Consider the following 26,259-nt stretch of genomic DNA (forward strand, 5'->3'; position numbering starts at 1 on the left):
GATTTTGATCAATAATAATTCAAAGAAGAATAAAACCCCCTCGACAATCAGCTACACACCATACCCTTCTTAATCACAGTGTGATTTAACAGACAGGACCTGGACTGATGGCAGGGATCCCAGAGTTCAAGTTCTTTAATTAGTTTCCTGACCTTGGGGAAGTCCTTATACCCCAGGAAGTCTGTTTCTTCACCTGGAAAATAAGAATGTTTGGCTCTGATCTTTAAGATTTATTCTAGAATTTGATGATTTATGAGTATTAGAAATAAGTGTTTTTTCCAGTACTGGGGGTTGAAGCCAGGGCAGTGAACCACTATCTCCAGTCCTTTACTTTTTGAGACAGGGTCTAACTAAATTGCTCAGGCTGGCCTTGAACCTGGGATCCTCCAACCTCAGCCTCGGAGTAGCTGAGATTATAGGTGGGTACCACTGCATCTGGCTTAGAAATAAGTTTTTTTCTTTACTGATACCTCAAAAAGAACTAAGAAATCTCAGATGCATTATGCTCAGTGAGGAAGTCAGACTCAAAAGGATACCTATTCTATGATTACATTCTTTTCTTTTTTGGCACTGAAAACTGGGGGGTGCTTTGCCACTGAGCTACATCCCTAGTACTACTTTTTATTTTCAGATAGGTCTCATTAAGTTGCTGAGGTTGGCCTCAAACTTGTGATCCTCCCGTCTTAGCCTCCTGAGTAGCTGAGATTATAGGCACGGGCCACCATGCCTGATACTATGATAACATTCACATGACATTCTGGAAAAGACAAAACTATAGGGATGGAGGAAAGATCAGAAGTTGCTGAGATTAAATATAGGGAGATTGTCTGACTATGAAGGTACAACATGGGAAATGAGCTCTGGGGTGGGCCATGGACTGTTCTATATCTTGGTTGGATGGGGTTATGTGACTCCATGTATTTGCCAAAATTCACAGGATAGTACACCAAAAAAGAATATACTATGTGAATTCTATTGCATGTGAATTAAGTTAAGGCATTTAAAAATTCCCAAGTCAATGCAACTTTTGATTCAATAGCCATCCAGTTTCCCAAGAAATTAAAACTGATCTTTTGTATTTGCTAACACTATTTTGTTCCAAGACTGATAAACCAAGTTTGTATCTAAATACCTCGCTGTTTGCTTTTGTGGCGTTACTCTTGTTTTTAACCTTTAGACAGACATTCTGCAGAATCCTTTCTGTGCAGTTCTTTTTCCAAGTGTGATACGTCTAACAATGGAAAAGTGGAATGAACCCAAGTGGGAATGATTCTGGAGCTGCCGGGCCCACGGCCTTCCTGGAATGCCAGAATGCTGTTATTACTTTTTATGATTCACACTAAAGATAGGAGGTACAGAACACAAATGGTAACAGGACAGTTACAATAACAGCTAACATTTAATTAGCACTTAATATGTTCCAGGCGCTAAAATGCTTCTATAAAGCTTACTAGTGCTGCAGAAAGCAGCTCATTTCGTTCTGAGAACAATCCTGCCATGGGTTATATCGTTATCTCATTTGACAGTTGAGAAGATCAACCAATTTTCTCAAGGTCAAATGGCTACTAGGTGCAGAGTCAGACTTGAAACCTAGACAGCTTGGCTCTTACCACAGAGCTCAGACCGTGTGTAGAAAAGCTGTATTTAAAGGAACAATCTATTCATCTTCTTGGAGAGTCTCCAGCTTCTACTGTGTGATACCACCAATTCTCATCTGGGTGCTCTTCAGAAATTGGGTAGAGGCCCTCTCTAATGAGGACAAGCCAGCACCTCCCGCACCACCTGGTGAGTTCCGAAAGAAGCTGCGTTGCAAAAGCCCTACAGAGACTTTTGCTAGCAAGAGGTAGAGCTGCCCAGCCTGTGTCCTGCTTCCTACCTGCAGCAGGGCTGACTGGTAGGAGCTCCGGGTTTCCCTAGGCTCCAACCCCCGGCAAGAGAAGGGCTAGACCTCTGCCTGCACATGGTTAGGCCTCAATCATTTTGCTGTTTTATGTAGGTTTGGGCCTCTGAGGAGAGAAATGTGTCCGCAGAGCAGACAAGTTCCTATTCTAAAAATGACCAGTCTAATTCACAAGGTAAAACCAACGGGCTAAACTCTAAAAACTAGAGGGGGACAGTTAGTAAAATCAAAGGACAAAGCTGTCCAGGCTGAAGGAAACCACCAGAGCACACACAATGAGCCCAGCAGACAGTACTTGTAAGGTACTTAGACCCCAAGGACTTTGAATGCAGTCGAAAGTCAGTGACGGAGAGAAAGGACCCTTGACTAGTTGGTGGGCTTGTCTAGTCTGTTCGCCTCAAGTCCAGACTAATCATCTTAAGGGTGGTTTACAGCCAGAACAGGGTTGGATGGCCTTTCAAAAGAGCAGGGTGGACCTAGCCCAGCCTGCCCTAGACTGCGCCACGCCCCTCCAAGGCCCCCAGCCCCTCTGTGTCAAGGATCCCCACTATGAGCAGGTGAAAAGTAGACCATTGTTTTATTTATTTATAATTTGTCTGTTCAAAGAAGGCTGAAAGCCCCAAAGAGCAGCAAGAAATCATCTCTGTTCTTTGCTGCATCTGACTCATAGATCATTTTTGGAAAAAAAAAAAAAAAAATTTCAGAGCATTAATGGACTGCCTGGAGGGAAAGACAGCAACTCACGTGGAGTTTTAGGCCTTTTTTTTTTCCCCCTTTTTTCTTTTTGTGGTGCTGGGGATTGAAGCCAGGGCCCTGTGCATGGGAGGTGAGCACTCTACCAATTGAGCTACATCCCCAGCACTAGGTCTCACTTTTCCCTGCCGTAGACACCAAAACCTTGTCACTGGAAGTTAACCAGTCTCTACAGAGAACTTTTGTAAAATCTACACCAACTATCATTCTAACACCAGAACCAAGGACACCAACTTCCTAAATTCAAATCCAGTGGGGTGAGTGGGTTTGAGGGAGACAGGGAAACCTTCTCCAGACCATCCCTTCCCACCCCTCAAAGCAGGTGCAGACCAGGAGCCCAGCCTGGCAGGGCGAGGTGTGTTAACCGAGAAGCCCTCCTCCAATTAATGTGTCATTGCTCCTTTAAAACTGAGAACAAACGGCCTGGCTGCTCCTGATCCCCCAGGCCACAGAGCGGTAATTGTCACTTAGCCACTTAACTCCCTGCAGCACTGCTCACTCACTCCTCCTGGTTTATCTCTCAGCCAATTACTGCTGTCATTTGCCTTTCAATGTGTGCGGCAGGGGCCAGGGCCCTGAGCACAGTCCAGCAGAAAACACCAGGCCAGAAGCCCAGTGGCTTCAGAACCCAGCCTCTGACTGGAGCATAGTGGGGCTGCACAGGTCTCCTCCAGAAGCGAAGGCCTACCCGTTCCAGAAGGAGCCCAGGGCTCCCGACCACACTGCAGCTGTGTTCAGAGCCCGACTGTACACTAAGGCAACCAAAATGAGGAACAGCTGACCCCAAAACGCCATGTCAAGAATAATGATGGTGATATTAAAGCAACAGAAATTTTGCTGCTTAGTGATGGCAGACAAGAGGCCAAGAGGGAAGGAAACAGGGATTATCGCAATATATTATTGCAAAATCAAGACAGGCATAGCCAACAAATGTAAAGACCCCAAAAAATCTAATTCAGGTGTCCCTGCCAGCAGATTCCCACAAAGGGTGTTGATCCATCTATAACTTGGCTCTGCTCTCAGGCAGTCCTGAGTTAAAATATCTAGAAATTGTATCTGTATGCTATTGACATATTGTAGGTTAGTGGTAAGTTGTGTACTTAGTCACAAAATTTTACATAACAAAAGACTCCTTAAAGGCACAACCAGATGTGAATTTTTATAATTAAATCAGAATAAAAGCTTGCCAGACCATGTATCCAAATTTTTAGGTTTCTGCCTAGATACCTTTTCTGATTGCTCAGTGGATCCTTGTTTTTTTTTAAATATTTAGTTTACTATGCCTTCCTGGCTCAAATCTCCATATACCCGTGTGCATTTTGCATTAATGCTTTTATCTCCAAAGAGTGAAACCTCCCCTATTTGCAGAGGCAGCATCTTAGCTGAAATGTATTAACCTAGCCTGGGTCTTTCTTTTGAATGCACTTGATCTCCTTGAGGGATCTACGCATGTTTAAAGCCCTGACCATGTGAGGCAAGGGTAAAGGAAAGAAGCTGAGAACACACAGGATCCTTACAGGGGGAGCAACTGGAAGGTCCACATGGAGGCAGATCAGGAGCCGGCTGGGTGGGGAGCCACCTCTGGGATGTCAGCTCTTAGTGTTCCCGGCTGAACAGCAGTGAGGTTGTCCTGCTCAGCCTGCAGTCGGCGGCTAGCTCGCTCTGACATTCCATGCTCTGAAACCCCAGCAACCGCAGGAGGAGGGCCTGAGCCAGAAGAGACCTGTTCTAGCTAGATCTACCCAGCCTGTCTCCTCCTGGTCTAAAATAAAACTCTTAACTTCTCTGCCAATGAGCTCTGCCAGGCCCAGTGACGTAGCAGTACCGTCAGTTCTATTTGCAGGCAAGGTCCATGTGCACCAGGGTTTCATCCAGGTAAGGAGGAATCTGTGGGGGAGAAAAAGGGAGGGGCGCTCAGAGGAGGGCCTGTCTTCTTCCTACTGTGCAGAGCGAAGGTCTGAACGAGTTGGTGAGGTGCCAGCAACATTGCACACGTCATCGTCATCGCAGGCTGTGCAAAGAAGACTGGGCCTAGCGATAGCTAATTGCTATCCTCAGGCTATCTGCTCCCCACTGAAGGCCAGACAGGGGAACTGTGCAGTGCATAACAAAGAAAAATCACAAGTAAAATCGAGCTTAGCAGCAGTGGCCAAGGCTACTGTGCTGAGGACCAGCGAGCATGGCCAGCCACATGCCAAGAGACTTGGGTTTGGCTTTGCTCATCTTCTTCTCGCTTTCTAATTAAGAAAAGCTTAAGTTTGGAACCTATGTGCACCTTTCTTGCTCATTTCAGTCCTTGCCAGTCCCATCTCTGGTGACCAGAGAGCACCTGGAAAGATGGCAAAGAGCTCCGAAGTGGCCACAGGGTGAACCTGGGCCCTGCAAAGAAACTTTCTCTTTCTTTCAGCTCTGGGCATTTTTTTAAAATTTTGCTTCAAGCTGAACAAACTATTGGAACATCTACCCTCCTTCCTTCCTCTTTCCTCTCCCTCCCTCCCCCTCCCCGTCTATTTCTCCCTCCCTCTCTCCCTCCCTCCCTCCCTCTCTCAGCTGATCAATAGCTGGCTCTCTGGGTCATGAAGTGTGCAATAAGCTGTTCTTTTTCTTTTGTCTCAAAGCCAAAAGACACTTTATGGAGAAGCAAATCCCTCTTCTCCCGCCCTCCCACATGAGTGGCAGCCTAGTGGAGGTTTGGCAGCCTGCCATGGATGGTGGAGAACAGTACACGGGCCAATCAGCAGTGTGGATCTGAGCCCCTGGCTACAGAGGAGCTGTCTTTCCCCAGCCTGGGCTGCTGCCACCAACTGCACCCAGGGCCACTTGGCTCAGGCTGGAGTCCCACCTCTTTCCTAAAGACGTCACTGAGCACCAGTCCTTGGGGTGCAACAGGTCTTTCTTTCCTTGTTTTTGTCAAGATTCGATTTTGACAAGCTGGAAAAAAGCTTTGCTTCTTTCTCCCTTATTTATTTCCAGCCATCTCAGTTGCTGTCCCTAACTTTCACACAGCAAATTAAGAGGCTTGGCCACTCCCAGATTCTCTAAGATCATACTGAGGGACTAGCTTGGAGCCCAGTACCTCCCTGAACATCTGCACAGATCAAATCTGCATATGGAAAGCTGAACACCACCCGCTGACTATAGCACCACCCTGAACTTGGGGCCGGGGGCCCTATTAACTGTACTTCTCCTCATCTCCTCTGTCCAGCCTGAATTTAACCTCACACTCATTTCTCAGAGACAAGACCACAGCCCTAATTCAAGTGAAATCTATCCTCCTCTGGTTCCCTTGGTCCCCCAGCAGAAAGAAAGTAACACCTAAGTCTCACTCCATCATGGTTCTGCCCCACCCTCGAGAAGTCATGTTCCTCTCCTCTATCACCACATTCACTTCTTGCAGCAGGGACCTGAACCAGGGCTTGCCCCACCAGGAAGCTCCAGCCTCCAGACTGACTCCACCCTCCCCACAGATCGGCCCCACCCACCCCTTCACCAGGTTAAGCCTGGGACTGTGCCAGAGGCGCCCCACCCCCACTCTAGACTCGGTGCCGCTCTCCCTGGCTCCTGCAATGCTCAGGCACATTACTGTCACTGCATCAAGTTCCTTAAGGGCAGCTTAGGAAACGTCATGACGTTTCTCCGGGTAAGGGTAGTGACACACCATGGGCACCTGTTACACATCGCAGGCTCTTGGCAATTGGGATATTGGATTTGTACTTTCTGATTACCCGTCAATGCCTCCTATTACTTACCACGGGACAATCAATGCCTTGGTCTGAATCGGCTCCATTTTAGTGTGATCTATATTTAAAGGCTGAAGATTCCCAGACATCAATGAGTGTGCCTGTGTAACATATTTTGTCTCGCAACTTACGTACTCTGGAGGACTTAATAATATGATGGGGTTGAAGACGATGACGATGACGTCAACCATGACAGGAAACGGGAGATGATTAGACATCCCTTTATTCTCTGAGGCTGTCTAGCTGCTTAAAACAGGGCAGGATGAGTCACGGAGTGACAGCTCACTTATCTTGAAACCTTAACTAACCAGAATTCAGCAGGGATCTCAGTTTAACACACTTCTGAGAAGCCAAAATACATACAGGAAAGTCCGTGCACTAAAACCTAAAGAGAGAACTTGCGGAGGGGTCATCTGGTCTGCATCCACAGCCTATTTGTTCCTGCTTTAAAGCCACCTTGATAAACTGGACAATCTCATTTCCCAGCAGAGAGTTAGAGAAAGTATGGGAAGAGGTGAGATAGAAAGAGGTTCCTGGGGACCCCACGCAGTCCGTGGCAGAAGTGCTAACCAGGTACAAAGGAGCAGACAGACAAACTTCAAAGAAACACAAAGGACACAGTAGCTGGGGACATCTCCCATTTAGGAACGAGTTCCACACACAGTAATAGTCCCTATTACATCCCACGATAAAGATACAATATGGACTTCTCAAATGATGACCAAGATAGCAAGAGAGAGTTGAAGCCTATACGATAGTTGCTACTTGCAGAGGAAATTTACAATATTTTATGAACAATTTTTCTTCTTTAAAAAGCATTTCAGAACTTACTGGTGATGTTTATCTGGACACTTGATGCTTCTGACATACCTGACGAATGAGCCGTTGCTTAACTTCAGCTGACGTGCGTGGAACTGCTAAGTGCCACGCCACACTCGCCCACCAAGGGAGCTCAACCTAAAAACTCAATACTCAGGAGAATGCATTTGTATGTGCAGTTTTATTTTTAAACACCGTAAAACAGGAAACCCTATCTGCCAAAAAAACGACCAAATACAGCACGTCCTACATCTCCACATCCATGCAAAATGCAAACGGACTAAGATTTTAATTCGGGGCCAAAGAACATGAGGCGACTATTTCAAGGCAGGTTCCACTAGGGAAACAGTTTTCTTGGGGTCTTGACAGCCCAGTCTATGCCTCTCTCTGTCCACTCTGTCCACTTTATCTCAGACCCCTCAGCTGTCCAGGAGGAGCCGAGATGGTGAAGACGACCAAGACTAGGTTTGGTTGACTCATTTCCTTGGTGGCTCATCAGGAGGATGAGCCATACCTGGTTATTTTCACAAGACAGGAGTCTGAAATGGAATTAAATGGAAATGCTGTTGGATGAGAAAATATTAAAGGGGCAACATTACAAAATGGGATATTGCTGGAAGGAACATACTGAAGGAAAAGTGAGGGGGAAGGGCAGCCAAGAGGCAGAAATTGGTTAATCCTAGGAAGGGAGCAAAGAGTTTACCACAGAGCATGACGGGAAGGAAGCCAAAGTTTGGCCGCTTATGTGACCATTCCTGCAAAACTGGAAATTTCACAACTGCATCTCCTAGCTCACTTTTCTTCCTGGTGACAAGAGGGAAGCAGAACATTTTTAACAAGATGGAAGAAGTTACCACAATATTCTCAATATCGTGTTTCCGCCTAGGGTTTCCCAATCGGCTCTCGCTGGTGGGCATTTTTGTCAACCTGCCTGTATTAAGAAACTAGTCTTGAAAATAACTTCTTAATGAAAAGCTAAAAACCTTCAAGTTCCCCACATCTTTTATTTTTTTCCTCCACGATATAACATTAGAATTGCAAGAAATAAATGGTAGTCATTGTTTATTTACCATTTCCTCAACACCTATTCTGTGCTTGGACCAGGGAAGTTCCTAGAAATCTCACATTTTCACAATTGGGGTAAATTTTAATTTGCATGTGTTAAGTGTGTTGATTCACACCAAAAATAATATTCTGACAAAAATATGTGTGGTGGACTCAAAGTATCTGTGATACACCCAAAAGGTTTCTTTGAGCTATGCAAATCCAGGTTTGAATCCTATCTATTACATACGAACTGCATGACCTTGGGCAGGTTAATTAATGTCTCAAGGCACCGATTTCTTCATTTGTTGAATGGAAGACCAGGTTTCATTGTTGTTATGAAGATTAAATGAGATCAGATGTCAAGGGCCTAACAGAACCTCGCACGTGGCGGTTAAGCAATTGTTCATTTACTAAGTGTTTACTGAACATCAGCTACGTGCCAGACTCTATTCTAGGCATGGAGCCTCAGCAACAGAAAAGAGAACCCAGATCCTTCCTCTCTCCTCATCTTTCACATTACTATCACCAGGACTTGTCATGGACTCTGCACGCCTATGAAGATTGGATATGGTCCGGATCTTCAAATGTCATTCTTTTCCAGATCTCATTAAGGATGGCACTTTCAAGAGAGACTGAGCCTGAACCCAAAGGCCCTGTGGCTCCTGGTCTTCCTCAGGCTTCACCTGGGAACCCAGAAGCAGAGGGTAGGTGACACACAACCTGGTCTCTGGGGTTTAGGCAGAAATAGAATTTAAGAAATAGACTGCTGTCTCTCTTGCCTTTTTGCTCTAAAAATGAGGAAGGTGATTTATGGGGGTGGGGGGGGGGGGCAGCTCTATTCAGAGGAAGTTCCCAAATGAACTGCTCCATTGTTTCTTGCTCTGTGACTCATTCTTACTTTTCCTCCCCAGCACCCCCCCACCACAACGTCTTGGTGTGTTCCATATGGGGCACAATAGAATCTTTGTTTACAAGAATCGAATGTGCAATAAAGCCAGTTATTAGGGCAAGAATAATTTATGAACAAAAAAATAGGGCCAACACAATTAACACAAAGTGTGTATTTCACAGTCATTTCTTATCTATAGCATTTTAGTTGATAGAATTGATAAAGAAACTAGCTTAAAACCTTAAGAGTTTATAAAATCACATTTAAGTTAGAAGCATGTGATACACACACACACACACACACAAATTCAGAAACAAAACATCTATAAAGCTCTTAAAATTCTGAATTCTTTGTTTTTGTTGCTAGTACAACCATCTACCTGACCTTATGATCTCATAAGTAAGAAAACTGCAGTCATTTTCAATGGCTGAGGAGATGAGGTTTTATGAGAAAAGTCAGAGGCACTTTGTAGCCCAACACACTTGACTTTGAACCTCAACCCTATTCACTTCATGCTATCCACCATCGAGGAGGTGGATAAATGTCTCAAAGTCTCATTGACCTCATTGGGAAAAAAAAAAAAAAAAAAACAAAAACGGATTTTTCAAGAGGACTAAATTAGAGGAAGGACAGAAGCAGAGTGATTGAACACGTTAGGCATTCAGAAAAAGGTGTGTCTCTCCAACCTCCCTGCCCCCAGCAGGCCATGCTCAAAACCTCTCTTTCCCCTCCACTGTGATTACAGCTTTCCTGGACAACTGCCCTCCAACTAGTTTTTCTGCCTCTTGTCTCCAACTCCTTCAGATCATCCAAAACCTGCTATTAGAAATAGCATTCAAAAAATGGGAAATTTGACCATGGCTCTCCCTGCTGTAAATCCTGTAATGGGGATTGCATTCACAACCACTCTGCATTCAGAGCGAAGTCCACAACGCCCCCAACCCATCTGTTCAGCCTCACCTCTTGTGACCACCCACCCCTGCCCCTGAACGACCACAGCCCCACATCGCAGGCTGCAGTCATTGTTCCTGGGAGGCGCACCATCTGCTCTGGTGCACTGACTTTCGCTGCTCCTCTCCTGGCTGCTACCCCACCCCAAACCTCCCATCTGTAGAGACCACTGTCCACTCCAAGGCTGGGCTCAAGTATCACCTCGTCTTTGAAATCCTCCCTGACCTCCCTGGCCGGCTCAATGATTCTCACTCAAGCATCACCATGACTCTCAAGTTCGTCACTTAAAGTCTGTGATCTACGGTTACCCATATTGATGACGGTCCTCTCGCTGGATTGTTGGTTCCTCCATGACAGAGGCCAGATTTTATTCATTAAACAAAATAACCCTCAAGTTTTAACACTCCTTGCATAAAGACAACATAGCCAAATCGATAATTTCTTGACCTGAAAGGATAGACGGATAGACTAAAGAAACTCTAAAAAATACCTTTATGAACAGAGAAATTTCTTAGTGGAGAAAAATCCTTCCCCCATGGACAGGTGAGTCTCTTTCCCTTCTCTTGAAGGTGAGCTGCCTGTAGCTGCTTGGACAGTAGAGCTCATAAGTGATCACATGTCACTTCCAAACCTAGTATCTAACAGGACTAACAACTTTGACCTTGGTCTCTTAGAACCCTGAGTTTTGCTGTAAGAAATATGATCACCCTACTGGAGAAAATGTGTGGAGAGGCTCCGAGGTTACTTGGAAAGGCAGGGGGACCTAGGGGAGCTCAGCCTTCTGGGCATCTTGCCAGAGTGCCAGGCAGATGAGTGGAGCCATATTGGACACTCCAGACCAGACCAGCCCACTAACTAGATGCATTCAAGTGACCACAGTCAATGCTACACAGAAGAGAAGAATTACCTAGCTGATTGCTGCTTAAAGTCAGGATCAACAAAATCATAGATACACATAAATGATGATTGCTGTTTTTTAAGTCAGCAGGTTTTGGTGTGGTTTATTAGGCAGCAATAGGTAACTGGGACCCATCTTAATCACTTTTGACTTAGCATCCTACCCACCTAAAAGACTCGCTTCCTCCAAAAGTAATACTTATTTGTCAATGGAGAGAATAACCAGGGATAAACTGAACTTAAAGAAGTATGTATTGCACAAGTGTATTACAACCTCAAATGCCCTAGAGCCCAGTAGGTCTCTCATCTCGACCCTCGGCACCTGAAAGAAGCATCCATGTTTTATGTTATACCTTCCCCACGGGTGTGGCACACAGCGATTACCCAACACTGTTTCTTTAAGCTTCAGATTCACTGACTGCCTGTTTAGTAAATAGACTGTACCAGAAGATTGGGAGGTAAGAACCTAAGCTCTGTTATCCACTTTAGAAGTGAATGGACAGACTTGTCACTCATATTTAGACAGATGAAGTTGACACATAACTTCAGGAACAACCTGGTAGAATATGTCCATCCTCTCCCCCCAGCACCTCCTACACAGGCGATGAAGAAATGTTTGTGCCTTCATGTGTCTTGTTATCAACTGGGGAGAAGCATTCCTGAGCACAGGTGAAATGAGGTCATGGGTGGAAAACCCTCAGGTCCCAGTTTGTTGGCCAAAAATATTACATCAACTCAGGTGCTGCTGTTATTCTGCAGATATGTGATCCTAGTACATAAGATGACCCGAATTAGTCCATGCAATTCCATGTGCTGGAACTTGTCATCTGAACATTTGCTTGACATCTGCCAGACTTCCCTGTTACCATCTGTAACGTATAGTAAATAGAACAACACTAAGATGTATGGAGTATGACTAACTCTTAAAGGAGATATAACACGTGTTGAACCAGAAAATAATCACCTATGTCCTAAGCATGGTTCTTCTCTAAGATGTCAGACAAAATATGGTGAACAACTTGAAACTTTCATGTTCAGTGATTTGTATTGTTTTTTTAAATAATGCTAAGTACTCACCCAAAAGTCATACAGGAAATAGACACTCACCTGTTCTTATGGACAGAAATTCTCCATCAATGAGAAGGCATCATGGCGGCACTGGGCTGACGACATTATTCCACCCTTCTCATACAGCATCCCTATAATGTCAGACCAAATTCTAACTCCAGCTTAAAGTAGGGAACATGAGGGCTTAGAGAGATTTCAGTATCCTCTGGAATTTCTTTTCTATTTCTGACATAACAAAACAACTGATACTTGTTTTCTTCCAGTTCTGGAAGAGTGAAAGTCCAAGATAAAGGTGCCAGCGGGGTTGGTTTCTCCTGGCCTCTCTCTGAGGCCTGCGGATGGCCACCTCCTCTCTGTGTGCTCACATGGTCTTCTTTGTACCTGCTTATCCATGCAGTGCCTTCTTCTTATAAGAATATCAGTTTTATAACTTATAACTTCATTAGCCTTACAACCTCTTTCAAGGCCCTCTCTCCAAATATAATAGCAATCTGGAAAGGGGCTTCAGCCTATGAACTTGGGGGTGGGGGACACAATGAATCCATACAACTTCCAAAATCACCAAGCCAGTCAGTGGTAGAGCTGGGGTGTATACCTGGCACCCTGCCATTTCCTAGGGGTCACCCAATTGCGGTCTGTGGTGCTGCACACTCCACACCACCTCACTCTGTGACCACAGAAAATCACCTTGTGCAATCACCAATTACACAAAGTTAAGGGAGGGAAGCCGAAGAATGGAAGAAGGGAAGCCAAAGCTACAGAAAGGCAACTGTGAGATCCATAAAAACTGACTGGGCTAAGATGAATTGCAGCTCACCTCCAACCCATCCCTCCATGGACAGGAGCCCCCTCTCTGCTGCCGGGATGCTGACTTGGTTCTAACAGCAGGAAAACCTGACCCTCCTCTCAAATGACAGGGCAGGAACCATGCTCCCTATTGAACGCACGGCAGTCACATGCTTTTTGCAAAATCACAAGACAATATACAGTTCAATTGTTCTCATCACATTTTTTGCAATCAAAATAATTCAGAGACTTTCTTAGAGTGCTATATAGCTTGTAAATGTAATTAATAAAGATTTTATGATTAGCTAGAATATGTTAAATCCAAAGAAGCAAGACGTGACTTTCTCCCACTTTTAGATAATGCAGAAAAAGCATCTTGTGTTTAGAAAGCACAAGCTTTCAACTCTATTGGATTTTCCTTTTAAAAAGAACAATAATTTAAAGTGGCTGCTTGCGGAGAATTGTTAGGTGCATTTAAATGGGTATTTGTGTTCTGAAAATCCTAATTGGAATTCTTTTATTGTTGTTGTTTATGTATGTGTTTGTTTTGGTTCCAAGGGAGAACTGAGGATTTTTTTGTGCATTAGGAAGCCTTTCATGTAAAATTCTAGTTTCATACAAAATTAAACCAGCATATTGGAGATATGACTTTATATAAAGCATTAAGACATGCCCAAGTATTGTCTTAAAGAGATATGAAATATTGAAATGATTTTTCTCTGTGAATAATTCCCCAACAAATTAGAGACACAGGGGAATGAATGTACCTTGGAAAGAGATGGCATCTGTGTTTGCTGTTGCCTGTCCCTCACTGGGTTGACTCCCTGTGTTCTCCAAGATGCTCAAGCCTTACCAGATAAGACATGGCTACTGGGAAGAATTGTAATTCACCTTCTGTAGTGTCGGCTACAACCACGGGAACATCAAAACTACACTCTCATCTTCACCAGAGCAGAGACCCAATTTTCCTTTATGAGCTAGGAGGATCCTATCGATAAGGAAATGACTCAAAGAATCCCAGTCTGCTACTCTCCTGGTAAAGAGACACAGTATGTACCATTGAACACATCACATCAGTAACCTCAACGAGTGGTGCTCTTTTGATACCAAAAATCAATACTAATAATGTTTTCTTAAACAGTACCTTAAATAAAAGAAAAAAAGGCATCATTATAAAACTCTTTTCTATTTTTACCAAGCAAAGGGATATAAAAATCACACAGCCATATTTTGTTTATATTTTAGTATTCTACCTGTGGTACTATTCTTCGTCTGTGATATTAATTCAAGGACTTTCCAGTTTATCTCCTTAAACTTTCCAATTAATAGTAGAGGATCCACAGTGCTCATATAAGGAGCAAAAATGTCTTTATCCTGAGGCTCCTTGACTTAGCTGACTACATAAAGACCCTCACTCTGCAAAGCCACAGGTAACTGCCTGCCTTATACCTAAGATCATGTGTCCTATCATGGAAAAGGCATTGTGTAAAAGAAAGTCCTCTCCTGCTTCTGCATCTTCTTGGATAAAGCATGTCTTTGAGAAGAAGGAAAAAGAAGGTTTATTGCTTCACTCTTTTTTGGTTTTGGGGTTTTTTTGGTGGGGGGGGTTGGTACTGGGGATTGAACTCAGGGGCATTCGACCACTGAGCCACATCCCCAGCCCTATATTGTATTTTATTTAGAGACAGGGTCTCACTGAGTTGCTTAGTACCTCACTTTTGCTGAGGCTGGCTTTGAACCCTTGATCCTCCTGCCTCAGCCTCCCAAGCCACTGGGATTACAGATGTGCGCCACTGCGCTCTGACTAAAGCACATTTTTATAACTTAAGAAAAAGCCCTTCAAAAACTGAGACCAGAACAGTCCTTATAACAGACAACTGCTTGTGGACCCAAAGGCCTCCTGAGAAGCCTGCCTAGCACGGTGTCAGTCTCATGTTCCATTTGGCATTTCCATCAAATCCCTCTCTCCTACTCCACTTTTTCAGGGCTAAAATAAGTGCAAAGTGAGTGCCAAGGACCCCTGCAGAACCTCTTAGTACCTTGAGGAATGAATAATAAGAATTAAACATGAAAAAATCCAGCAGATCAGCCCTTCCTCTGTCTGACAAAATAGGATTATTCCCTACGGGGCATTTTTGAGTTAGATCACATTCATTTTTCTTGTTTACAAAGTCTAGTATTGATAAAGTAGAACAAACAGCTGCCTGTTTAAACAGCTTCATTGACAAATTCATAAGGGAGAGTATCACTGAGAAGCTGCTCGAGGGAAACATGGCGGAAGGAACCACATCCTCTTCCAGGGTCTGGTCAAAGATGCATCCGTCCAGTGAGGGGACCCTGGCCCACTGAGGCTGGTATCCTGGACTTCTGAGTGCAATGGCACAGTTCAAAAACCAGGAAAACACATCTATACCTGAAAAACTTATAGCTGACAGAGATGGCTCTGGTTTTCCAAATTCGAAAACAATTTAAAATGAGCTAGCCTGGTTTTTCCTCCTTGATGTCCTAATCCCACTTTCAAAACTTCCTAATAATCCCATCACCCTTCGTTATGCACACCACTAGGGACAGTCATCCTAAACTGAAGGGACCACTCGTCATCTTTATTTCCAGACATTTCTTGGTGTAAACAGTGACTTAAAAAAAAAAATTAAAAACAACAACAAAAAAAGAACTGCTTCCCCCTGAGACATAGAAACGATTCGGGAAGAAAGAGCCCAAATTAAGTTTTCATTTCCTGTTTTTCAAAAAATCTTTCTCTTTGATTAGACATTCCTGTTTAGAGGCCAGGGTAGATCCACTAATGCTTCCACTCAGCTGGGATGGTGCTTCTAATTGAACTCAACCCTCATTAAGTACCAGTTTGGGCCCATGGATTTCTCTCCCCCCGTCTCTATCTCTCACACTCACTAAATTCCCTTACATGACATACCGGGTTAACTGCTATATGCCACTTGTCTTAGAATTACCAATCCAATGGAAGTATACAATTGTGCGTGTGCACACACGTGCAAGCGCACACATGTAGGCACCCACAGGTAAGTGAAATATAAAGGTCAAGAAGAATTTGTCTTATGTAACTGTGACCTTAACTTTGATGTCTTTGTCCAAAATCTTAATTAATGAACTAATTTAAAAATCAGTATATTTTCAAATACCTCTGGAGTACCAGGAAATTTTTATATTTGTGTCCTATGGCATGGAGACCCACACACAGCAACACTCAATTTTATCATCTTTAAGGGCTTTAATAGTTACCTTTTCCTTAATTGTTGGTACAGTACTCGCCTAGAGAATTTGTAAAGCACTATCAACCAATCGCTGCTCGAGAGAAGTTCACAACTTTTCTTTTAGTCTAAAATAGGCAGGGTTTGGCAAATGCCTGTGATGAATTTCTGAAATAAAATGTGCTAACCCAGGAATGAGGTTTCAGGAGAATGATGTCTTCATGAAAACAAGAAAATAAACAGCAGAGGATGTATAAACACCTCTGGTTGGAGGACCAGTCTCCAGTAAGTACGTAAACCATGTGACGGAACTACGTGGAGCGGCACCTGGCACAGAGATGAGTCCAGCTGTCAATCACCTGAGGCTGCACACTGAAGAACTGCCACCAACGAGTCCTTTTACTGTACAAAATGTCCTCCTCTTAGTTATTTAAATGGTTCATCTAGGACTGATGGGTGGTCAGTCTCCTGGCCGTTTTACCTAATATTTCCTTTCATTTAGGGTCTCAAAGACTATGGATCAAAAATCACTTTAGGTAGAAGAAAGCCTTTAACTAGAATAATTGAAATAAAAAGACAATGTGGGATGAGCAAAATATATACTCTGAGAAAAAGAGAAGACATTGAGGGAAAAACATGAATGTCAATAAAACAGAAAGCAAAACCTCAAGGGACCTGCCATGCGAGTCAATGACCTCGAGCTCATCAGGACTCAGCAGGCAACAACTACAACCACTGGGAATCCCACTTGCATACCCAAGAGAAGACATTCTAGAGAATCACCTGGCCACCTTCCCCAGCCCCAGTGCCCCCTTGTGGGGACACATTCACGCCCACCCCATTCTAGAAGGTGCCACATCTCACTCAGTCTTTTGTGTCTTCACTCATGGAGTCTGCTCAGCCTGGAAATCCCTTTCCTCTTCATTTACCTTCAAATTATCCATTTGCTCTTTAATAGCCAGCTCTGCAATGAGCTCCTCTTGGGAGTTACTTGTCCCCTGTTTTGTATCCCTGTGTCTCTTGGAGCTGCACTGGAGTTATTAAGTGCTTCTTTGGATCTTCAACAGAACTCTGAGCTCCTTGCAGGAGAGGCTAATCTTGCCCATCACTTGAAACCACATGGTGGGGAAAAAAAAAATAGAGCCTGAGCCCTGTGTGTCCCATTTGGATTTTTTGTGGAAGTTTTTTTTTTTTTTTTTTTTTTTGGGGGGGGGGGCTGGGAATCGAACCCAGGGCCTTGTGCTTACAAGGCGAGCACTCTACCGACTGAGTTATCTCCCCAGCCCCATTGTGGAAGTTCTTAAAACAAAATGGTAATGGTAATGGTAATGGTAACGACTTTTTCAGATTACTATGAAGGTTAATTTAAAACAAGGTGCTCAATAATTTTGAGACTCTACTTCCTTCTCATTACCAGGACCTAGTTAACTACCTACCAATTAGTACATATTCAAAATACGTGTTGGATTAAGATGAATCCCTCTTACTCTGATTGATTGATTGATTGATTGATTGATTACATGCCAAGGGGATGGAAGAGTGTTTTCACTTTCTCCTGTGAACTTAGACTTGAATGCTCAAGAATAGGCCAAAGAGTACCACAAGTAAAATCTCAGAGGTAAAGCCACTGCCTAACACAGGCCAAAGGATCCACTGCCCCCTGTCCCACCGGATGCTCCAGTGAATACCCTGTCCTGTCCTGAATACTTCTTTTCAAATACCACAGAAACTTGTTTCCCTCAATATAAAATGGAAATGGAAACATACACACTTTTTCTCTCCCTATATTATCAAGATGGTCTGGTTCCATGAGAAATACAAGGCAGGTTTCAACTTGTTGGGACAAGGGACCACGTAATCACATGCATATAAGTTACACAGCGGTCTCAGCATTTGAGGGTTTCAGTTGAAGACATTCATCATTTTTTAAGGAAAGAGAGAAGAGATTGTGAAGAGAGAAGAAGGGAGAAGAAGAGTCGTAGCAACTACTTGACAAGGAACAAACCCCCCAGCAGAATGTATCTCCCAACCTTCCACAGACCCCCTGCAGCAAGCATCCCAGAGCAGGACTATCTGCTCATGCTCAAAGTGCTCTATTAGAATTTTACAGCAATGACTTCTTACCACTTCTAACTAGCAAAAACCCAGTGGTGCTCTCTGGCAAAAGACGTCTCAGACCTTTTCAGTGTGCAGAGCGGGCTCCCTAATCCCCAAGCAGCTTCGAGACCGTAAGGTGTCTTCTTGCCTCTTCTGAGGCCACCATGTTATCACGTTAGCTCAAGGGGGAAGCAGAAAGGCATTGTGTTAATTATGTGTATGCAGACAGCTATGCCACATCCAGAAGCCATTTCTTTTCTTTTAATAGTCCACTTTCATCTTATTAATAAAAAGTAAAAACTCTGACTTCCTCGGAATCACCTAGAGCTTTTAACGGAAATCTTTTCTTCAAGTAGGCTAGCTTTTCTCCAGCTGATCCTATAAACACTGCTGGCAATTTTTTCCCCAATGCCTCTAACATATTTTCACTTAGCACCAGTTTGATGTATAAGATCTGACAGCCCGGCAGTTATAGGCCACCTGCATCACTGTCGCCATGACAACAGTGAAAGACAATCCATGATCCCATGCCCTGGTCACACGTTTCAATACAGCTTATCTGTCCAAAGCCACTGAGTCTAATGGAAGAGAGTAATTACCATCTTCCACTCATTGTCAAAATTCCCACCATATAATGCTCTTCAAAATTATTTTATTCCTCTCACATGGCTGCTTTGCAAAAACTAAAAGAAACCTTAAGTGGAAAGGGGGGGTGACTGGGAGAAGGAGGAGGCTGTGACTGGTATAAATGTAGCTGACTGTGCGTGAACTGTCCCTTTGCAGCCAAGGAATGCACCAGCCAGCAAGAGAGAGGGGGCGACAAAAACAACTCTGGTTCCTTGACCATCCTCTTAACATTTTTTAAAAAAATCTGGGTCAGGAAATTGGACAGTAAGATCTCTCAGTTTTGACCCGTTGGGAAGGTATTTCATTACTACCAGCACAGCCTCTGCACAGGGACCTTGATTCAGCAGGATAGTAACCAGCAAGCACAGTGACACAGAACAGGACGGAGGTGAGGCCTGGGCAGAAGCCTCCATGTGAATGTGTGTCCTCTGTCCTTTCCTTCAGTGAGCTTCAAGCCTTCCCTTTGCACTCTGATAATAAATGTGGACACTTGTGTGTCTTTGTCATCGAGCACTGCATATTCTCCGTGGTGGGTAGAGCCCTGCCTGAAAAAGTCTCCTTCATAGGGTATTAAAAAGTGAACTTTGACCAGCAAACACTTTTGTGGAAAAACATTGCAAAGAAAAGTACTTACAGGAAAGAGTAATTAAATTTAAAGGCAACATTCAAAGTCACGTGTACTTGAAAAACAAACTATAAAGAGCCATAATTTTTAAAAAATGGACTAAAGGGCACAGAGAAAGATAATGCTTCAGGTGCAGGCAGTGCAACTTGGTGCCACTGCTCCACCTTTCTCTAACTTCAGTCGTCTGCATAGCAATAAATCCCTCTTCACCAGAGAGGGGCCTAGCATTCTGGTTAACCTAAAATAATACTCCTATTAAGAAAAAAAACAAGCAATTTCATGTGATGAAATAAATCCCAATACAAAAAAAAAAAAAAAAGGACAAAATGTGATTAAGGATAAATAATGAATTTTTAGGTTAGTACTTACACACCTGTCAAAATGTGCTTGAAATGATTTATTTATGGCTAAATCTTAAAAACCATAGCCACAAAATATTTAACCAGCTGTCAAAACATTATAGGTATGAGCTGACCTTACCTAGGCTAGGTGTATTCAACATGGCATTAGATGTATTCTACAAAAAACATGGAAAGCTTGAGGAATCGTGACCTCTGCGACACTGCCCCTCTATCTGGTGGCTGGTGGACAGGCCTTTTATCTTTCCATCACTTGGCCACCTCACTGTTCATTAAATCTTCAGGGGAAGCCTGAAAAAGATGATCTGAGATGAAACTGAGGCTGAGCCTATCAATGCAAAAGTTCAAGAGTTTGCATAATTTTTCTACAAGACATCACACATACAGGTGCTTGCAAACACACTGGATGTTCAATAATCTCTGGTCCAAATGACCAGCCATGACTAGAATGTTCCAAGGATTGCTGCCAATGTTAACACTTACATGAGACATATTCACATAAGCATTTGTGGATTTTTATTAAGTTATCCTAATTTTTTCCCCCTCTCTGTTCTAGAATTTGATAAACATCATTTAGGTAATAAGGGCTTGATAAATAGAAATGTCTTGAAGGAACATACCTGGGAAACTCAAGTTGACATTGGCCTTTCTGTACCCTTTTGTGAAAGGAGACCAGTCTTCTGCCATGTCTCCTGTAACCTTCACTGTGAGAGCATTTTCTCCACTATTCCACCTCACTTGAAGGGCTAACTTTGGAAACTCCCTCAGGAACCTGCTCTTCAGGAAGCCAGAGGTTCCCAGCAGCAATACAAAGAAAGTATTTGCCCTCTTCTTCCAACTTGCCCATGGATGCAACTCCAGCCCTCAGCCTTGCCCTCTCCAGGTCTTTGACTTCTTGAACATGACTTCTTCAGGAGCCCAGGCCCACTCCTTCATAGAACAACCCTCAGTTTGAGTTTGTCTGATATTCTGTCACGATTGGGTTCAAGTCACTCTTTTTTCAAATGAGGCAGAAATAACATTCCATCTTTCTCAGTGCATCATATCAAGAGGAACATGATGTTGCTTTCTCTCTATACTGGTGATGTTAACTTGGATCATTTGGTTAAAGTGATCTCTTCCAGATTTCTTGGCTATGAAGTCAGATTTGCCTTTGTAATTAATTAAGTCATTTGTGGGTTGATACTTTGGAGCTATGTAAATAACCTGTTGCTCATCAAATGTTCACTTTTCAGTCTCACACACTGATAACTTTGTAATATCAATCCTTTTATGCTTAGTGGTTAGCTCTGAATAAGAGCTTTCACCTCCCCCCCTCACCTGTTTACCTGATTAATTTCTACATCAGTAATAATGGAGTTCATATTTTATTAAATTGGTGATAATCTATTACCATTTTTATTATGATGGCTAAATTCTCCCAATTTGGCCAGTGGGAGATATCAAACTGGCCAATCTCACCTATGTCATTTTGATTGTGTGACAATTTCCTCTACTTTCTGGTTCCATAAGATGATCCAGATCCATGTTGTCCCTTCCCTGAAAGTCATGTTCCACACCTTTAAAGGTAACATGTGGACTTGATGGTATAAAGCAAAATATGTAAAGTAAACATATTCGAGGATGGGATGTTAAAAAAATATCAAGCTGTTCAATATAGAATAGAAGCATCAGTGCTCAGTCTGTGGGAAGCAGTAGAGAAGCCCAGACTGTTTCACATACTCACTGTCAGTAACACCAGAACTGGTTTTGCTTCGGGCCGCACAGCTGGGCTATGGGAAGTCAAGGGATCACTATAGTCAGAGAAGGAAAGTGAGAATACAGAAAGCAAGAAGCCAAAGCAATAGTGCCAGGTGATGGGGACAAGCCAGCATGCCCACCAGCACGCCCTGGGCAGGACCAAAGTCAGCAAAGATTCTCTTCAGAACCAGGCGAGTTTACCCAGGAGGTGTGGGTTCCTTTCCTTCTTGTGTCAGGATCAGATTATTTATCATATTTCACTTGTCCCTCAAAATAGCATCTACTTCCATTTTACATACAATTGCATAGCAATTGGTGAGGGACAAAATATTGCTATCTGTTCTTTTCAGAACAAAAATATGAAGCAGGGAGAAACTTTCACGTGCTGCTCAGAAGCCAAAGACATCTTGGTTTTGAGAGACCTGGAGCCTTTAGGCCTTATCCTTTAGGAGTCAAATGACTAATATAAATAAAAACATGACTAGATAGAAATTTCTAGAGCCCCTCCCTGAATTTTGTAGAGGGTTGTGCAAATAAGGAGACTGAAGCTCAAGTTTCAGTCACTTCTTGGTAAAAGTCCACCTCTGCTCAGAAGCCATCTGGTGAGGTCCTCCAGAGACAGTCACCCTGCCTTTGCGCTGGTCTGGGAGAATCAGACCTTCTACTCCAATAAATAATCTCAAGGATTTCCCTACTTGATGGGCTTCGCACACAACCACTGTTTTTCAATTTAAGTAGAAAAGCAACCAGAACTCCCACAAAAGCAATCTGTTTGACAGAGGATTAGAGAGCTTTTGGCTGTCAGCAAACTTCACCTGTACACCATGCCAGTGTGTGCAACTGAGTGAGGCCATGCTGCAGCTAAGACACCTAGAACCCCTCAGCTCCAGCAGGGGAGACGGACGCTATCCAAGGGCACAGGTGTGGTCTGACATTGGACCTGCAAACTCAGGCTCACAGATGTTAAGTATGCTGTCCTCTGGCAGGGGGGACTCAAATTCTGAATTTTACTTTGATGTTCTTGTACCTGCTCCCACCTGCTTTACCCCACATTCAAAGAACCCAGGTATGGCTGGCCCAACCCACATTCCCCTGCTCCCTGCTACAGATCCTGTTCTTTATGCCTGCCATGGCTCTCCCAGAGCCTTACCAGGCCTCTGCCCAGAAAAACACTACTCCTCAAGGCCCAGCACAGATACCAACTCCCAAACATGCTCCTTCCCTACCCCCTGCCTGAACAAAGCAGAATAAAAATCACCTCAGCCTCTGTTCCCAGAGCACTTTTCCTAAGTCTACTAGAGCCCTTATCACATCATACTGTGGAATACCATGGAGAAATCCCAGTTACTTCAGTGTAAGGCCTGCATCAGTGTTCTCTGAATTTCCAGCAATTTCTACAGTACCTGACAAGGAGTACTGTACGGAACTGTTTGCTGAAACAAAGATTGTTGTCAAAATGGCAAGTGTTCTTTTTTCTTTAACCTAAGCAGAGGCTTACCTTAATTAAAATAAAACTACAATATTATGGAGTTTTAAAATCATGTAGCTGTATATAGCTGTATGTAATTGCAATGCAATCAAACCTGTGATATTTTTAGGCACTTCCTTCCCTTGTTACCCTCCCCAGCTCCCCTTGAAAAAATATCAATGTATTTCTACTCGATAAGTTTTATGCATGTTTCTTTTTTAAAAAACTTTTATTATTAAACATTTCCAGTCCACCAACAGAGTGAGGAGAGTGTAATAAATCACCACCACCCAGCTTCAGCCAATGCCTCTCCTGTTTCTTACTCCATACCTACCTTTCTCTCCCATATTACATTAAAGCAAATTCCAGTCATTATATCACATCTGTAAATACTGCATGATGCACCTTTAAAAGTGAGGGTTTCTTTTTTCAAAAACAGAACTGTAATACCATTATAACATATAAAGTCTTTGATAATTATCCTCAATACCATCAAATATTCCGTGACTGGTATAATTTCCAACTGCCTCAAATCTTCTGCACTAAGTATATTTTTAACAGTGTAAATATAATGTTATTTTATGCAAACATAAACAAATTGCCCTATTTAAATAAAAAGCCCCAAACGCACATGCCATAGAGTCACAACATTCCACAGGGCAGGACACATGAAGTGTCATTTCAATGCAATGTGCTAATTATGCTCTGGCATTCTGTGAAACATTTGTCCTATACAGATATGAAATAATTCTTTCAGTTCATTACCTTTCTACTCAAAGATTTTATCCCACAAAGACTTCCACATGAGTTAGCACTACTTCTGGGTTATTCATAGCCCATAACAATACATTTTATTTTTAAGACTCAAAGTACATGTTTTCCTTCCTCCTGAAACTCAAGAGCTCACTCTCAATTAACACAAATGCTTCCACTCTCAATTTTCGCTTTTAAAATAAAACTATGGCTAGAAAAAAATTCTGCTGTCCATGAAACAATTCATAAACAAGTAAAATGTGCAAAGCTATGAAATATCCCTTAGAATTTTTACTTGGCTTGCAAATTAACACATGGGAATAAATATTTTCATCTAAAATAACAGAACTCTTATATCTGCCTTCTGGTCTTTTGAATGCAAAAGACCAACACCAGGGTAGATCTGGTGCTTTCTCTGTACGAATGTTCACAGGAAAGTGAGACAACTATGATTGGCTGTATTAAGTTTACTTCTTGGTGATTCTGGGCATGTACAATATATTCTGATCTGGAAGTGGACACTGGGCCATGAACACTATATAAATAACTGTATTCGATTTAAGTAAATGAAATATTTCTGAAAAGCTAAATACATTTGTACAGAGAAATCTTGCCATTAGATGAATATTAAAGTGACAATCTTAGGAAGTCACTTTATTTTTTTTATAATGCAGATAATCACCCTTTTAAATTTTATGTTTGAATATAAAGGGTCTTCCCACCACCACATACACAGAATCAGTAGACATGCAGATGTCAATTTAAAAATAGAAAACATTTACCAATTCGCACTCATTGAAAGTCAAGTGACAAGGAAATACATACAAATTCAGAGACCACAAAAAATTTGCTGGAGATATACCTTAAAGATCTTTGGTGATTTTACAGGCAATTTTATTGTTTCCTTGTCCTCCCCTCACCCCTGCCAAAGATTGATTCTAAATAAAAGCAGTTTATTTTATTGAATGGATTAAACATCCTATCCCATGCCTGTTCTTGTTCACCGCTATTTTTTCATTCAAGGTAAAAAGCCATATCACAATTACCACAAATTCTGAACATCCAAACTCAAATCCAGTTATACTGTTCCCAGGATTCTGAATATTTTTTTTTTTTTTTTTTTTACCTTTTTTCATATGTTCAAAACAACTCTGTCCTTTTTCCAAGACCCCAGAGTCGGCCTGACTCAGGAGGTCCCTTACTCAGAACAGCCCTGCCATGTCTCCATGTGATCTCCTGAGGAAGACACCTCACAAAGGACATGACCCTGTGTTTGGATGACTGCTCTCACCTGAAACCTAGAGGTGTCTACCCTACTGCAACATGAGGACCAAGGACCAGGAGGCCGACAAAGGACACAAAAGAAAACACGAGTCACACAGAGCCCTCTGCTCCGATTCAACCCCCACAGAAAGTCTCATTAGTAACAGCCACTCCGACCCCAGAGGCCACCCCCAAGGCTTTCCAAGTAGCCATCCCCTCCAGGGTGGGTAGCTTGGGTCACTGGCACACTGAACCCATAGAGCTGGCTTATCCCCTACAGGGCAGGAAGTGAATCATGTTTTACTCAACTGAAACTGCAGCAGGTTTTAAGGAAGCTGAACACAGTGGGCCAAATTGAATCAGTAACACTTAGCTTGTAAAGAAGTGCCTGGGGATTATGACTGATGACAAAGGATTAGCACTTTGGATTTACATCTCCCCTTGCCCAGGAGAGTTTTAGAAAGCCCAGGCCCTTTCCATCCAGAGGTGAGTACAACTGCACAGACCACCTTCAGTAAGGGGAGCTGCAGGACCCACCCAGCATCTGGGCTCCGGGGACACTTGCTGCTCTGGGCAGTCCATGCTGAGTGCCAGACTTGGGCTGCCTCTCCTCTTCCTTCAGAATAAAAAACATGTTTATTTCCTTTTTAAAAAGTTCTGGATTTTGTTCTTAAAAGGGAGATATCTCTCATCTTACCATTGGTGTCATCTGGGTGATGGTTAGGGTCTTAAAACAAGAAAAATCCTAATTATGGGGAGGACCATTATCTTATATCTTATTTACCACAACTCAAAGTACATGTTTGGGGTTCCTAATTATATCAATCCAAACATATCCCCTGTATGTTCTTAAATGTTCTCAAGTAAGACCTTTAAAAGGCATGCCTAAGGTGGCTGGTATACCACTGTTGTCCTGGATACTCAAGAAGCTGAGGCAGGAGGATCACTTGAGCTCAGGAATTCAAGACCAGCCTGGGTAATACAGTGAATCCTTGGATCAAAAAAAAAAAAAAAAAAAAAAAAAAAAGGAGAAGGAAGAGGAAAAGGAGGTATGTTTACTACTGACCATATAATATAAAAATCTAACTTGTAAAAATAAAGTTAAACTTAAATGCAGTTTTATGTTTTTATGCATGATCTAAACACAAAACTTAAAAAGTCAAAGTTACAGAAGATTTATTTCCCTAAGAAAACATTCAAATGCATCAGTGACAAAGCAAGTTATTCCAAATCAGAAACCCTTCGTAAAA

At 42.8% G+C, this 26,259-nt stretch overlaps 1 protein-coding gene and 1 long non-coding RNA gene across 3 annotated transcripts in view; one reads left to right on the plus strand and one right to left on the minus strand.

Moving 5' to 3' along the window:
• Positions 1-26,259, minus strand: part of MAML3 (mastermind like transcriptional coactivator 3) — a 392,129-nt gene that overhangs the window by 331,486 nt on the left and 34,384 nt on the right. The window lies entirely within an intron of this gene.
• Positions 2,971-17,264, plus strand: LOC306669640. The gene is made up of 2 exons (XR_013766189.1): positions 2,971-4,528; positions 5,272-17,264. It is a non-coding gene; the product is annotated as an uncharacterized lncRNA (long non-coding RNA).

Source organism: Sciurus vulgaris (assembly GCF_902686455.1).
Source record: "Sciurus vulgaris genome assembly, chromosome: 9".
Classification (NCBI taxonomy): Eukaryota; Metazoa; Chordata; class Mammalia; order Rodentia; family Sciuridae; genus Sciurus; species Sciurus vulgaris.